This window comes from Littorina saxatilis, linkage group LG15 (assembly GCF_037325665.1).
Source record: "Littorina saxatilis isolate snail1 linkage group LG15, US_GU_Lsax_2.0, whole genome shotgun sequence".
Taxonomy (NCBI): Eukaryota; Metazoa; Mollusca; class Gastropoda; order Littorinimorpha; family Littorinidae; genus Littorina; species Littorina saxatilis.
In genome coordinates, this window is record NC_090259.1 from 36,425,410 (window position 1) to 36,442,378 (window position 16,969).

At 43.6% G+C, this 16,969-nt stretch overlaps 1 long non-coding RNA gene across 1 annotated transcript; it reads left to right on the top strand.

Moving 5' to 3' along the window:
* The first annotated feature begins 2,031 nt into the window (after positions 1-2,031).
* Positions 2,032-15,656, top strand: LOC138949212 (uncharacterized). The gene is made up of 7 exons (XR_011450194.1): positions 2,032-2,349; positions 2,890-2,929; positions 4,905-5,021; positions 5,765-5,908; positions 8,837-8,978; positions 9,840-9,985; positions 15,528-15,656. It is a non-coding gene; the product is annotated as an uncharacterized lncRNA (long non-coding RNA).
* The last annotated feature ends 1,313 nt before the right edge of the window (positions 15,657-16,969 follow it).

Genomic DNA, 16,969 nt, shown 5'->3' on the forward strand with positions numbered 1-16,969 from the left:
CGTTCAAAAGTTGATACACTAACTTGATAATAGGTCCGATTGATCGTATTAAAACTTCATAATGTTACCTGGGACCTAAATGCGAAATAAACCACAAACAAGTCGCGTAAGGCGAAAATACAATATTTAGTCAAGTAGCTGTCGAACTCACAGAATGAAACTGAACGCAATGCCATTTTTCAGCAAGACCGTATACTCGTAGCATCGTCAGTCCACCGCTCATGGCAAAGGCAGTGAAATTGACAAGAAGAACGGGGTAGTAGTTGCGCTAAGAAGGATAGCACGCTTTTCTGTACCTCTCTTTGTTTTAACTTTCTGAGCGTGTTTTTAATCCAAACATATCATAATTATATGGTTTTGGAATCAGGAACCGACAAGGAATAAGATGAAAGTGTTTTTAAATTGATTTGGACAATTTAATTTTGATAATAATTTTTATATATTTAATTTTCAGAGCTTGTTTTTAATCGGAATATAACATATTTATATGTTTTTGGAATCAGCAAATGATGGAGAATAAGATAAACGTAAATTTGGATCGTTTTATAAATTTTTATTTTTTTTAACAATTTTCAGATTTTTAATGACCAAAGTCATTAATTAATTTTTAAGCCACCAAGCTGAAATGCAATACCGAAGTCCGGCCTTCGTCGAAGATTACTTGACCAAAATTTGAACCAATTTGGTTGAAAAATGAGGGCGTGACAGTGCCGCCTCAACTTTCACGAAAAGCCGGATATGACGTCATCAAAGACATTTATCAAAAAAATGAAAAAAACGTTCGGGGATTTCATACCCAGGAACTCTCATGTCAAATTTCATAAAGATCGGTCCAGTAGTTTAGTCTGAATCGCTCTACACACACACACAGACAGACAGACAGACAGACACACGCACATACACCACGACCCTCGTTTCGATTCCCCCTCGATGTTAAAATATTTAGTCAAAACTTGACTAAATATAAACAAGTCGCGTAAGGCGAAAATACAATATTTAGTCAAGTAGCTGCCATTTTTCAGCAAGACCGTATACTCGTAGCATCGTCAGTCCACCGCTCATGGCAAAGGCAGTGAAATTGACAAGAAGAGCGGGGTAGTAGTTGCGCTAAGAAGGATAGCACGCTTTTCTGTACCTCTCTTTGTTTTAACTTTCTGAGCGTGTTTTTAATCCAAACATATCATATCTATATGTTTTTGGAATCAGGAACCGACAAGGAATAAGATGAAAGTGTTTTTAAATTGATTTGGACAATTTAATTTTGATAATAATTTTTATATATTTAATTTTCAGAGCTTGTATTTAATCCAAATATAACATATTTATATGTTTTTGGAATCAGCAAATGATGGAGAATAAGATAAACGTAAATTTGGATCGTTTTATAAATTGTTATTTTTTTTTACAATTTTCCGATTTTTAATGACCAAAGTCATTAATTAATTTTTAAGCCACCAAGCTGAAATGCAATACCAAACCCCGGGCTTCGTCGAAGATTACTTGACCAAAATTTGAACCAATTTGGTTGAAAAATGAGGGCGTGACAGTGCCGCCTCAACTTTCACGAAAAGCCGGATATGACGTCATCAAAGACATTTATCAAAAAAATGAAAAAAACGTTCGGGGGTTTCATACCCAGGAACTCTCATGTCAAATTTCATAAAGATCGGTCCAGTAGTTTAGTCTGAATCGCTCTACACACACACACACACACACGCACGCACACACGCACATACACCACGACCCTCGTTTCGATTCCCCCTCGATGTTAAAATATTTAGTCAAAACTTGACTAAATATAAAAAACGACTTGGTGGTGGGAGGAATTCGCGGTGCAACAGCCAGCCAGGCAGTCTGATAGAACGGTGCAAGGTCTCGGCAAACCAAAACTATTAGCCATACTCGTAGCAAAGCCGCCGAATGGTACCGTAAACCAAGAATAGTGACGTAAGAAAATAGAATGTCGTCTTTTGATTTGGAACGTGACGTGTTTTAGAATGGAGATGTGGTAGTGTGTGTGTGTGTGTGTGTGTGTTCACAACTACATAACTGGGTTCCTTGCATTAACACACAAGCGTCCAACTGGGTTTAAAAAAAAAGTCGGTTCCAAAAATAGGGACCCACTTTTTTTACTACTGTTTCTAGAAGGAAAGTGTCAAACTAGGATTCTCAGAAGTTTTCAAGGCTGGAACCTTTTTGTGCACTTTAGTCAACTTTGTGTGTATATTAGTTCACACACCAAAGCGTGTGAAAAAGTTTCCGAGTTTCTGAAACACACAGCCCAAGGACAGATAACTCTAGTTACTGACGAGTTGCATTTTCAAGATGGCGACGCCTCGTCGATCCAAGGTAAGCGGGAAACTTAATTTTATGATTGTTTCATTATTAGGGAACAGAAACTGTATGTTTTTGTCATTGTTCTTTTTACTTTATTGTGAATAAGTGTTTTTGTGTAGGCTATATTATCTTGGGATGAGGCAGTGACTGATCGAACGGTCGCGAACGGCGGAGATAGTATTGATCTATTTTTCACGCAAGAAAAATGCCTGTACTTTCTTCTTTCATGCTATTTGTTCGTCCAGTGCTGAATTTATAAGAGTAGGTAACTTGAGGATGGTGATAATAATATGGCATTTCTTAGCTAAGCTTACAGAAAACACGATTTGAAAAGACCGGCTGTCAATCCGATCTCTAATACTAATAATAGACGCACGCTGTTTTTCTAGTTTCCACCCGCCTTCATCTTTTTGAAGATTCTGTTAGTGTTTAACACAGCACTCTCGGGGCAACACATAATATTGATAGACATGCACAACAAAATTGAATATTGACAGCATGCGCATGTGTATATCATTGCTGTAAGTGTAATTGTTTGCATTTTATTTGCAGATGATTTCTTCAGCAAGCCATTATGACGGGTAATTCAAAGGTGAGAAGGATCACGATTAATCAATGTCAGTGCATCCTGGCTGGTCCATGAGAGTGGGAAATCTGTGGGTTGATCTGTAACCAAATCAAACCAATAAATTTCATTTTTGTAGAGCTCCAGCCTGGCATTTAATATTATAAATGATGAGAAAGACTACATGGGTCATTGGGTGAACATTCCATTGTCAGAAATGTGTGATTGGGTTTGTTAATTGTTGGATGCTTAACGCCCAGTCCACAACTATAGGCGACCTCAGGGATGACTCATGATAGGGTTATTAAACGGGACAAGCTGCATATACATATATATATATATATATATGACCATTTTTACCTGCCGAAACAAATCACCTTACCTCTTGCTCTCACTGTTCTAGAACTGTGACGTCATTTCACATTTTCAGTACACTCTAGCTTAGTTACACACAGTCAATGTGAAGAAAGTCTCCACTTTGACTGCCAAATTTTGCGATTCTGAATGTTGTTCAGTCAGCAGTTGTGAAAATAATAGTGAAATAAAGCAAGACCTGTTGCTGTTCTTCAACTTCAAGAATACCAGTATGAGTTGTATTGCAGTGATGCAAGCAAGGAATTAGTAAACAATCAACTGTATTTAGTGGAGTCTCATCAGGCTTTGGTGTGATCATGAAAACCGAATTCATACTACAGTAGAACCCCCTATTTACGACTTTGGAAAAACCTTGAAAATTAGGTCGTTAAAAGGGGGGGGGGGGTGTCTTAAAATGGTTGTTTGAGTTTTTGGCCCGGGCGGTCATGAATTTGGTTGCAGTGTACAATGTATGTACTGTCAATGTACACACACAAACACACAGTTGCAGTTTACAGTCATATCTACACACACACACACCCAAACACATTACAGCAGAACAACTTTAACTCAAGTTTCAAAGAAAATTTACTCATGGCGTAATGCTCGCTCCCCGCCGAGTGAAGCACATTTGACATTGTGGCGCAACCAGTAAAATCCGAATGTCCTGCTCGATAGAAAGCATAACGACTTTTCTCCCGAATCATGTTTCTGCTCACAGGAATGTTTCTTTGCCGTGCATCGCTAAACTTGTCTCATACATGATCGTTGAGGTCTTCGTACAGGCACCTTTCTTTGCGTACTTTCGCTTCGCTATCCTTCTCCCCATCTTGATAACACCGAGTCATTATTCTTGACGATACACAGGATTTGCGTCTTCCCGACTCCTAAGTAAGTCGCCACGGATTGCCATTTCGCTCGATTAGCGATTACTTTATTACCTCTCTACTCAAGAGTTGGCGCTTTTCTCTTTATTTCGCGAATTCAGCTTAGACACGTTTTGATAACATAATCATAGATTCTGTACCATCTGTGGCATAGGCCTATCACTCACAGTCACATTTATATTTGAAAAAAATTCACCTACTGCCCGTTGAATCATGAATGCACTGTTACGAGAATTAATAAACACTTAAAGCAGATGCCATCAGAATCTGAATGTCTAAAAGAAACATTTACAACAGGGCATGGTTTTCTAGTTTGCTTACTTTTTTTTATAAAGACTTACAAAGTGCTCGCGATTGTCTCTTTTGGTACACTCTAAGTCATTACGGTAGCCCACCAAGTACTGTTATGATGTCAAGCCTTATGTCAAGCACCAAGTCCAAAATTTCCAGGTGTGCTCATTCACTTTTGATAAATAAAAATAATACAAATTGGTGATGCTCATTTTTGTGAAATTATTTTCAGATTGATATAAAAGCAACTTCATTCTACCTCTGTTAATTTTCCCTTCGTACTACTTCAGTGCATCTTTAGTTTAAAGTGAGGCCACCTCCAAAACTATGTTCATACCTCAACCATACTTTTCATGATGTTGGATCTAGGCTGTTTGCATTCTTCAATTTCTTGTCAGCTGAATTTTCCTCTCAGCATTAATATTGACAGTTCTGGCTCTCCACTACTTGAACCTTTTGTTTTTCAACAGGGTGTCACATGGTGCCAAAGAGACCCATGAAACCAGGGTATCCAAAGCGTCGGCAGAGAGGCAAAAGAGGAGGGAAAAGAGGACGTTCGAGTCTTCATACTCATCACTACCTTCTAGGTTAGCCTCATTTTCATTGTCTTTTGCACATGGGATCAGCTCCATGATTAGCTAGGTCTACGTTTCCCAGGTGTATGTTCCTTCAGGTCTCTATAGTCTATTCCTCGAGTCCTTTATTTCCCCCCATTCCCTCTGGTCTCAGTTCCCCAGGTGTATGTTCCCTCCAGGCCCAGGGAACAAAGCCCTGCGGGACATTAACCAGGGGAAACACGGACCTGCTCCCATTGTGTCCTTGGGCTGAAGGCTCACGCTCCTATTTGTGACCAAGTGTAACCATGCTAGCCTTTCACACTTGTAAACAACTTGGTCTGCATCGTTTTAAGATAAAGCAAGGACTTGGTTTAGATTTTGTTCTGACATGTTAGATAGTGCCTATATTGTTTTGTTTCCATCTGACTATGACTGCCTAAATGTCATCCGTTCATCTGTCCCTCCATCCGGTTGTTCATCGGGCTGTCTGTCCATCTAACTGTCCGTCCGTCTGGCTACATGTCTGGTCTCGATGGGGTTGTCTGTCCCTCCATCAGGTTGTCCGTCTGGCTGTCCGTGCACGCCGGGGAAAAATACAACTTTAACGTGAGGTCACCTCCAAAAACTAAATATTTCATACCTCAACAGACTGTCCATGATGTTGGAATGACTTGGATCTAGTCTGTTTGCATTCTTGTCAGCTGAATTTTCCTCTCAGCATTAGTATTGACAGTTCTATATCTCCACTACTTGAACCTTTTGTTTTTTAACAGGTTGTCACATAGTGCCAGAGAGGACAATGAAACCAGGGTACTCAAAGCGTCAGCAGAGAGGCATGAGAGCCCAGGACAAAAGAGGAGAGAAAAGAGGCCGTATGAGTTTTCATCCGATTCTTCATACTCACCACCATCATCTAGGTTAGTCTTATCTTCATTGTCTTTTCTGTCCGGGATCACTTACACGATAACCCATGTCCATGTTCCCCAGGTCCATGTTCCTTCAGGTCTATGTTTGCCCAGGTCTATGTTTGCCCAGGTCTGTGCACAGGCGGAAGGTATCGTTCACTGGACCACTACTTTCATAGAAAGACTACAAGGTATGTCACTCAGCTTCAAGTCGTCTGTGTTCTTGGAGTCGCTTCATGCGGACAATTTTTGTGTTCAAGGCGGTTTGCCTCTTCCAACAGTCTGTGTAACGTCAAATAAATACAATTGAATGATTGTTTTAACTACATGTATCTTTAATTTTCAGCTGCCATCTGCTGCAAGTTGTTTTTAACCATCATTTTGACGAATGTTCGTTTGCGAACCGCTACCTGTTGTTGGGAAGAAATCATGCATCCCACACCGAATATGCATACGGGTGCTCATTGGTCTAAAACATATGTAAATATTGCAGCGAAGGGAAGCTACCCACGGGAGTTTCACTTTAGGTTTTTGGTGAAGAACCGTTTGCCAAATCAAAAATAATCATCGAATATCCGGTTATTAACCAATGAGCGCATCGCACTACCATCTCCTCGGACCTACAACTGTTCAGCTTTCCCACGGGATCTAAGTGATATGCCGGCGACAGACGCGTTTGGTCGCACAAAATACGGTTTAAAAACATGCAGCGGACAGGCAGCTAAACATAAAAGGTACAGATAGTTAGAACATTCATTTATCCTGGCATTTGTAAAGTTACAAAGAATCTCGACATTGGCAATTATTATTTGCATAATATTTTTTTAAGTTAGTGGAGCAAGACTCAAAGCTGAGTGTCATACCTTGTAGTCTTTCTATGAAAGTAGTGGTCCAGTGAACGATACCTTCCGCCTGTGGTCTGTGTTCCCTTAGGTCTATGTTCCTTCAGGTATATATGTTTGCCCAGGTCTATGTTTCATAAGCCAGAAACACAGTCGACCAACTGCAGTTGTCCGAGAGAACCACAGTAATCCGACATTATCGGGTTTCACGAAAAAAATTTCAGTCGGCCGACTGCGGGTCATCTCACCTGAAGTCGGCCAAACACGGTGATGCTCTCCCCCCAACACTGTGTTCGGCTTACTGCGGTAAACCGAAAATAAATGTAATTATCCGCACAGTCAATGACACAATGCTCACACTTTGATTATGTTTTCTCTGGCCGATATGAATGCGTGATGTATTGTGTAAAACAATTCCATCTCAAACGGCATAAATAAATCCCTGCGCCTTGAATATGTGCGCAATATAAATTGTATAAAATAAAAATTTTAAAAAATTTAAAAATAAATCCCTGCGCTTAGAACTGTACCCACGGAATACGCGCGATATAAGCCTCATATTGATTGATTGATTGACTTTTTTGGATTGTGAGCCAAACCTTGTGATTGTTCTTCAAAATGTATCTATCATGACGCAATAATCCAGGAGACAAGTCAGGGTTATGTCTTGAAGACGTCACATTATGGCGTAAGAGGGTTAGACGTCACGCGAAGGAATTACTGAAAGTCTCGATCATTGTTATTTTGAGCGGGCCGAGACTAGTTTTTTTTTTCCATCGCCATTTTCACGTGCGAATGAGCAAACGGAAGTGGTAATGTTGCTAAATTTAGCCCTCGACTTGGCCATTCGGATTACTGTACAGTTGGTTGACTGCGGTTGTCCGCGGGTGACGGTGATTCGCTCATGAAACGCGCTTTTCGGTGACCCGGCGATCAACCACAGTCGATCGACTGGGCCCCAGGGGCCAGTTTCATAAGATAGCAGTGAACCGACTGACAGTCGCTCCCATGGGGTCGCCTTCACGCGGCGGGAGTGTTTATACTAAGCTACCCCACTCCTTTACTTCTCTTCTTTTGTCTTATTTCTGCCTTACCATTCCTTTCACCTATATTTCCTTCCAAGAAAACTCTCCCTACTATTCCCTGCAGTTTTCCAGTTCTTTTCTTGTTGTCTTATTTCTACCTGACTGGATCCATCACCTTTATTTCACTTACCAAAAGTCTTCTTTTCCACATCCTTATTTCTCTGCACCCCGCATGTCGTAAGAGGCGACTAACGGATTCTGTTCCTCCTTTTACCCTTGTTAAGTGGTTCTTGTATAGAATATAGTCAATGTTTGTAAAGATTTTAGTCAAGCAGTATGTAAGAAATGTTTAGTCCTTTGTACTGGAAACTTGCATTCTCCCAGTAAGGTCATATATTGTACTACGTTGCAAGCCCCTGGAGCAATTTTTTTATTAGTGCTTTTGTGAACAAGAAACACTTAACAAGTGGCTCTATCCCATCTTTCCCCTATCCCATCTCCCCCCTTTCCCTCGTCGCAATATAACCTTCGTGGTTGAAAACGACGTTAAACACCAAATAAAGAAAGAAAAGAAAGAAAGACTGACAGTCGATCGACTGCCCAGTCGATCGACTGTGGTTGATCGCCGAGGTCACCGAAAAGCGCGTTTCATAAGAATGAAAACTATTGCACGGAATCAAGTAATTTTTGTTGTCACAAGTTTTCCCCAAACTGGTCTTTGATGTAATGAAAAAGGCAAAGTAGTGACTTCATTAGTTTGCCCAGGTTCCAAAATATAATGAGTCCCCCTCGTATTGCTTTGTTTCTAGCAGACTATGACTGCCTAAATGTCATCCGTTCATCTGTCCCTCCATCGGGTTGTCCGTCTGGCTGTCCGTGCACGCCGGGAAAAAATACAACTTTAACGTGAGGTCACCTCCAAAACTATAATTTATTTCATACCTCAACAGACTGTCCATCAGATGTTGGAATGACTTGGATCTAGTCTGTTTGCATTCTTGTCAGCAGAATTTTCCTCAACATTAATATTGACAGTTCTATATCTCCACTACTTGAACCTTTTTTTTCAACAGGTTGTCACATAGTGCCAGAGAGGACCATCAAACCAGGGTACCCAAAGCGTCAGCAGAGAGGCGTGAGAGCCCAGGACGAAAGGAGAAAAAAGAGGCCGTTCGAGTCTTCATCCGATTCTTCATACTCACCACCATCATCTAGGTTAGTCTTATCTTCATTGTCTTTTCTGTCCGGGATCACTTACACGATTACCCATGTCCATGTTCCCCAGGTCCATGTTCCCCCAGGTCTATGTTCCTTCAAGTCTATGTTCTCTTAGGTCTATGTTCCTTCAGGTATATGTTTGCCCAGGTCTCTGTTCCCTGAGGTTTATATTTCCACCATCATTATGTTTTCTCAGGTCTCAGTTCCCTAGTTCTAAATTCCCTAGGTGTATGTTCCCTCCAGGCCCAGGAAACAAAGCCCTGCACAACATTAACCAGGGGAAACAGACCTGCTCCCATTGTGACCTTGGGCTGAAAGCTCACGCTCTTGTTTGTGACCAAGAGTAAACCATGCTTGCCTTTCACACTTGTAGAAAACTGGGTCTGTATCATTTTAAGATAAAGCAAGGACTTGGTTTAGATTTTGTTCTGACATGTTAGATAGTGCCTATATTGCTTTGTTTCCATCTGACTATGACTGCCTACATGTTATCCCTTCATCTGTCCCTCAATTTGATTGTCCGTCTGGCTGTCTGTCCATCTGACTGTCCATCTGACCGTCCGTCTGGCTGGTTGTCCGTCTGCTGTCTGTCTATATGACTGGCTGTCTGTCCATTTGTCTGTCTATCTGACTGGTTGTCTGTCCATCTGACTGTCCGTCCGTCTGGCTGTCCCTGCACACCGGGGAAACCTAAAACTTTAATGTGCGGTCACCTCCAAAACCATGTTTCATACTTTAACCAGGCTGTCCATGATGTTGGATCTAGTCTGTTTGCATTCTTGTCAGCTGAATTTTCCTCTCAGCATTAATATTGACAGTTCTGGCTCTCCACTACTTGAACCTTTTGTTTTTCAACAGGGTGTCACACAGTGCCAGAGAGGACCATGAAACCAGGATAGCCCAAGGGTCAGCAGAGAGACATGAAAGCCGAGGACGAAAGAGGAAGAGAGTAAAGAGGCCGTTCGAGTCTTCACCGATTCTTCATACTCACCACCGCCATCTAGGTTAGCCTTATCTTCATTGTCTGTTTGTGTCTGGATTCAGCTTCATCATTACCCAGGTCTGTGTTTCCCCAGGTCTATGTTTCTCCAGGTCCGTTTCTAAGGTCTGTGTTCCCCCAGGTCTGTGTTTCCCTAGGTCTGTGTCCCCCCAGGTCTATGTTTCCCCAGGTCTGTTTCTCAGGTCTGTGTTCCCCCAGGTCTGTGTTCCCCCAGGTCTGTTCCTCAGGTCTGTGTTCCCAGACCTGCCTACCCTTACGATTTGGGCGTAACTTACTTCGAATGTTAACCCAAACTATGCCACCACGCTTTCCAGAATGGAAGTCCGATTTTTAAGAATCCAAAAGTATGATTTTTTGCATCTTATCTTGAAGTAAATCCGATCAGTATAGTTGCTTTCGCAGAGCTTGAGTTTGTGCCTGCGCGAGATCATTTAGGCAATATCCGGTCATTTCCGGTCTGTTCAGCCACAAACAAGATAGACGCTGCCGGTCGCATTACAATGAATTAGCGACGCGTGGAAAATCTGAGTCCCCACGAGACAGACGAGTCTGACGAGGAAGCTTGTCACAGTGGTGGTAAAAGGATTGCTGTGAGAAAGAAGACAGCCATTCAACAGAAATACAAAGGCAGCTAAATGAAATCGTGGCCATGCCTAGGACCTTAATCAAAAGGACCAAAGCACGTCTTGTGTTCCCTTTGCCACAGTGACTTTTCGTGTGCACACATTGGAAAATATGACTGTGCATAGCACATCGGGACAAATTATCACAAGGATGCAGTACAGAGAGCTCATAGAAACAAAAAGACGTTCAAATTACCTGTTTCTTCATCAGGAAGTTGAGTGATACAGTAACAAAACTGGAGGGAGAAATTATCCGAGCAGAAGACTTAGTGTCAATGTGCAAAATGATTGCTGAATGGAACCTGATTACACTTTCTTCCAACAGATTACTCTTTTTGGCTTGACTCATTACACCTTGTAATTTTGGGGGTAGGCAGGTCTGTGTTCCCCCAGGTCTGTTCCTCAGGTCTGTGTTTCCTCAGGTCTGTGTTCCCCCAAGTCTGTGTTTCCCCAGGTGTGTTCCTCAAGTCTGTGTTCCCCCAGGTCTGTTCCTCAGGTCTGTGTTCCCCCAGGTCTGTGTTCCCCCAGGTCTGTGTTCCTCGGGTCTGTTCCCCCAGGTCTGTGTTCCCCCAGGTCTGTGTTTCCCCAGGTCTGTTCCTCAGGTCTGTGTTCCCCCAAGTCTGTGTTTCCCCAGGTCTGTGTTCCCCCAGGTCTGTTCCTCAGGTCTGTGTTCTCCCAAGTCTGTGTTCCCCCAGGTTTGTTCCTCAGGTCTGTGTTCCCCCAAGTCTGTGTTTCCCCAGGTCTGTTCCCCCAGGTCTGTTTCTCAGGCCTGTGTTCCCCCAGGTCTGTTTCCCTATGTCTGTGTTCCCCAAGGTCTGTTTCTCAGGTCTGTGTTCCCCCAGGTCTGTGTTTCCCCAGGTCTGTCTTCTTCTTCTTGTCGTTCGCCAATGCTAAACTTGGAGTCCAGCTCTGGTAATGAAGCTGGTGGTCTTATGAAGAGCCTCCACAGGTCCATGCAGCTTCTCATGAAGGGGCACCGGCCTGGTCCAGATCTCTCTCCTCAGGGGCTGGAGATTCCTGCAGGATGTGGGCTGCATCCTGCTCTGCGTCTCCACAGGGACACATGGGGGAGGGCACGGCTCACAGTTTTTTGTGCAGGTGTTGTTGCATTCTGTTGTGCCCTGTTCTCAGACGAAAAATGACTACCTGTTCAGGTCTTGACAGTTGGTGGTAGCTGTCGTGCGTTGGGGGGGGGGGGGGGGGGGGGGGAGTTTAAGCAGAGACTTTATGATGGTTTTCATCTCTGTGGAGCTCACTGGGTTTTCTTCTTGTTCGTCCTCCGCACTCAGTTTGGCCATTTTATCCGCTTGTTCGTTCCCCTCTATCCCGCAGTGTGAGGGGACCCACTGCAATACAGTCTTCAGACACTTGATGTTATGAGTTGTAAGCTGAGGCAGTTTGTTGTTGTTGACTGCTTGCAGCACAGACAAGGCATCAGTCAGGAAGACAACTTGGGTGTCGGGATTGACCTTGCTGCTGATGGTATTGGCTGCGTGGATAAGCGCTTCTACCTCTGCTCTGTAGTTGGTGCAGTGGAGGCCAGTTGGTATAGCCTCTGCTTGCCACTCTCCACTGGGGTGTTGGATGTAGACACCAGCTCCTCCTCTCTTGACGGCATCTGTGGCGGACCCATCTGTAAAGACCCGCATCCATGCTTCTTGGGGGTATCTTTCGTCGAGCATGGCAAGTGTCAGGGCTTTCTTCTGCACATCGCTCTGTTCATCTTTTGTTGTGAGATGAGGAACTGTGGTCTGGATGGACACGTTTTCAAGGTTGTTTTTCCAGGGTGGTTCTTCAAGGGAGAAGTGTGATGGGTGAACCAGTTCAGGCATCTTTGCTTGGTGTTCTCTCTTCAGGGCCCGTGTCTCAGTTGCATAGCTTGATCTCTTTAGCCTGCCAGAAGAGAGCTGCTTTATCTTTGCATTCATTTGGTGGTCTGGAATGCACTGGTACTTGATGTCTTGTACCATCGCTTTGCATTCTCTTCTCTTGCTGAGTGGAGGTATGCCGGTCACCTGTTGCATCTTGTCTATTGGGGTTGTCTTCATAGCGCCTGTGATGATTCTCATCGCTTGATTTTGGACTATCTCTAGGGTTTGAAGGTGCGTCTTGGCTGCTGTCATCCAAGAGCTAGATCCGTACTCAAGGTGAGGTCGTACGGTCCCCTGGTACACTGTCTTGAGGATCTTTTCGTTTGCGCCCCATTGTGATCCTGCCAGTTTCCTCATGATGTTCAGTTTTCTTCTGGCTTTTGCTTCCGCATTCATGATGTGATGTTGCCATGTCATGCGTTTGTCATATGTGACTCCGAGGTAAGTTTGCTGGTCTTCAAACTTCAGTGGCGTGTCACCCAACGTCAGTCTTCCAGGTTGTACTTTGGCGGAGAGTGTGAAGAGAGTAGCTGTTGTCTTGTCTCTGTTGATGGTTACACACCAGTTGTCTGTCCAAGCTGCAACTTTCTCGAGGGCAAGTTGCATCCTGTAGGTCGCAGTTGTAGCATGCTCCTCAGTGCACCAGAGAACAAGGTCATCAGCATACAGTGCTGCATGGACTCTACTGGGCAACTCGGGCATTCAACAGAAATACAAAGGCAGCTAGCTAAATGAAATCGTGGCCATGCCTAGGACCTTAATCAAAAGGACCAAAGCACGTCTTGTGTTCCCTTTGCCACAGTGACTTTTCGTGTGCACACATTGGAAAATATGACTGTGCATAGCCAGGGCCTAGCATTGTAAGCTGTTTGGCTTACTTTACGCCGAAATAACATCTCCAGTACGCGGAACTCGATTTGGTGTACGCCGAAATGCAAAAACCTGTTATTCCCAAACGGTAAACCCAAACAGTCCCAGCTTTCGTTTTGTGCGCTGTTCGGTTCAATTCTCAATCGGTTTGACAGTTTGCTTAAGCACGCACTTCCTGTGGCATCGCGCGACCATGCTTTGTGCCTGTGTTTTGTGGCTCTAGACTTGAAATAATGTCTCGAAGCGACATTGTTGAACGTGGTCAGCCATTCAGTGACAAAGAATCTAGGTATTCCTGGAAGTGGGAATGGCACTTTCAGGCCAAATAACACAAGATTGTCAGTTTTCTTGTTTTCTGTCTGTGTTTTGCTTGTTGGTGAAGGCATAATTTAGTTGCTCAATCTTCTTGGGGGGGGGGGGGGGGGGGGGGTTCATTTTAGGTAACAAAATCTCAATTTAGTTTTCAAATTTTCTATTTTCAGAGTTTTTTTCTATTTCACCACTATATATTTATATTTCTTCTTTTTTTCCCCCCACCAGGGGCCAGATCCCCGCCTTTGTAAGCTGAACTCACTTTTTCCAATGCTAGGCCCTGATAGCACATCGGGACAAATTATCACAAGGATGCATTACAGAGAGCTCATAGAAACAAAAAGACGTTCAAATTACCTGTTTCTTTATCAGGAAGTTGAGTGATACAGTAACAAAACTGGAAGGAGAAATTATCCGAGCAGAAGACTTAGTGACAATGTGCGAAATGATTGCCGAATGGAACCTGAATACACTTTCTTCCAACAGATTACTCTTTTTGGCTTGACTCATTACACCTTGTAATTTTGGGGGTAGGCAGGTCTGTGTTCCCCCAGGTCTGTTCCTCAGGTCTGTGTTTCCCCAGGTGTGTTCCTCAAGTCTGTGTTCCCCCAGGTCTGTTCCCCAGGTCTGTTCCTCAGGTCTGTGTTCCCCCAGGTCTGTGTTCCCGCAGGTCTGTGTTTCCCCAGGTCTGTTCCTCAGGTCTGTGTTCCCCCAAGTCTGTGTTTCCCCAGGTCTGTGTTCCCCCAGGTCTGTTCCTCAGGTCTGTGTTCTCCCAAGTCTGTGTTCCCCCAGGTTTGTTCCTCAGGTCTGTGTTCCCCCAAGTCTGTGTTTCCCCAGGTCTGTTTCTCAGGTCTGTGTTCCCCATGCATGTCTGTTTCCCTATGTCTGTGTTCCACAAGATCTGTTTCTCAGGTCTGTGTTCCCCCAGGTCTGTGTTCCCCCAGGTCTGTTCCCCCAGGTCTGTTTCTCAGGTCTGTGATCCCCCAGGTCTGTGTTCCCCCAGTTATGTTTCTCAGGTCTGTGTTCCACCAGGTCTGTTCCTCAGGTCTGTGTTTCGCCAGGTCTGTTCCCCAGGTCTGTGTTCCCCCAGGTCTGTTTCTCAGGTCTGTGATCCCCCAGGTCTGTGTTCCCCCAGTTATGTTTCTCAGGTCTGTGTTCCACCAGGTCTGTTCCCCAGGTCTGTGTTCCCCCAAGTCTGTGTTCCCCCTGGTGTGTTCTTCAGGTCTGTGTTCCTCCAGGTCTGTTCCTCAGGTCTGTGTTTCGCCAGGTCTGTTCGCCAGGTCTGTGTTCCCCCAGGTCTGTGTTCCCCCTGGTGTGTTCTTCAGGTCTGTGTTCCTCCAGGTCTGTTCCTCAGGTCTGTGTTCCTCCAGGTCTGTTCCCCAGGTCTGTGTTCCCCCAAGTCTGTGTTCCCCCTGGTGTGTTCTTCAGGTCTGTGTTCCTCCAGGTCTGTTCCTCAGGTCTGTGTTTCGCCAGGTCTGTTCCCCAGGTCTGTGTTCCCCCAGGTCTGTGTTCCCCCTGGTGTGTTCTTCAGGTCTGTGTTCCTCCAGGTCTGTTCCTCAGGTTAGTCATCCCCCAGATCTCTGTTCCCTGAGGTCTAATTTCCTCTGTGTCTCTCTTTCCCAAGGTCTATATACTAATAAATAATGTTATGTGTGTGTGTGTGGTTTTTTTTTAATGATTAATGTGTCCATCACCTTCGCAATATACTCTCACTCTCTCTTTCTCTCTCTGTTTTTTCCCTCTATGTCACTCAAACTTTGCTTGCAACAACTGCATTTTTGAATATAATTCTTCCTGTCCAATTGTTGTGAGTAAGATTATGTTGTCTCACACTCTTACCCTAACCTTTGTGGGATGTTGTATTCTGCAGATTCAGGATGCCGATCATCTCTTTGCCAGCCAAAGCAAGTCCTTTCAAGTGACCATTCAAGTGACCATTCAAGTGTTCAGTTTCCTGCTCTACTCAAAGAGGCACTGTCAGGTGGGGGGGGGGGGGGGGGGGGGGGGGGGGGGGGGCGGAGATAAATGCAAAAAACATTGTTGTATTTTTTGCCAACAAGTCAATGTAAAAATGTCTACCCACCTTGAATGAGTTCACAAAGAAGAGCCAGAGGTAGCTCAGATTTTGGCAGTGAAAAAAGAAACTTGCTTCGCCGACAAGCTTACCTTGGATCCACGAGTCGTCGCCATCTTGAAACTGCAACTCGTCAGTAACTAGAGTTATCTGTCCTTGGGCTGTGTGTTTCGGCAAGTCGGAAACTTTTTCACACGCTTTGGTGTGTGAACTAATATACACACAAAATTGACAAAAGTGCACAAAAAGGTTCCAGCCTTGAAAACTTCTAAGAACCCTCATTTGACACTTTTCTGCTAGAAACAGTAGTAAAAAAGTGGGTCCCTATTTCATAAACCGACTTTTTTTTTAAACAGTTTTTTGAAAAGGTAATTGGAAAAATGAAAGACGATGACATTTTCAGATTCGCTTCTCTTAAAGGCTGCCCTTTACGTAGCGTTCATTAATTAATTCCTATCCTAGAGAGAGAGGACGATTAAAGATAGAGAGAGGGAGAGAGGGAGGGGAGGGAGAGAGAGGATGGGGAGAGAGGATAGAGAAAGAGAGAAAGTGTGCAAATGCCAGTTGACGGAGAGAATTATAGCTAAATTATAATTGATTGAAAATATTGTACATTTTCGAAGATTGTCCATGTTAAACGAAAGAATGATATTATTATTATTTATAACCCATTATGTTTACGTTTAAACTGTTCAGCTTCGCTCACAGTATCATACTCGTAGCGAGTCATATTGTAACTGAGGTTCAAAAGAAATAAAGAAAAAGAAAAAAAGAAAAAAAAAGTAGTAAAAAAAGTGGGTCCCTATTTCATAAACCGACTTTTTTTTTAAACAGTTTTTTGAAAAGGTAATTGGAAAAATGAAAGACGATGACATTTTCAGATTCGCTTCTCTTAAAGGCTGCCCTTTACGTAGCGTTCATTAATTAATTCCTATTGTTTACATGTGCCAATAATGTTATAAAACTGTACCTAAGGGGATATAATAAAGATTGGCTGTAGCTTTCGAACACAGAAAAAATTATTGCAGTATTGCAAAGTGGTGTTGATAGTGTCGAATGTAAACGGAACAGTCTCAAAGTGAAAGTGGATGTTTTCCGGAAATTGCGAAGTTAACAAGAATACAGAAAAGCTCGCTTTCCTGCTTAGCACAATACGCTACCGCGCTAATCTGGCGTGTCAATATCACTACGTTTTGCACGTGGAAGGTGAGCGATTACCCCCCGCGGGTTAGGGGGAA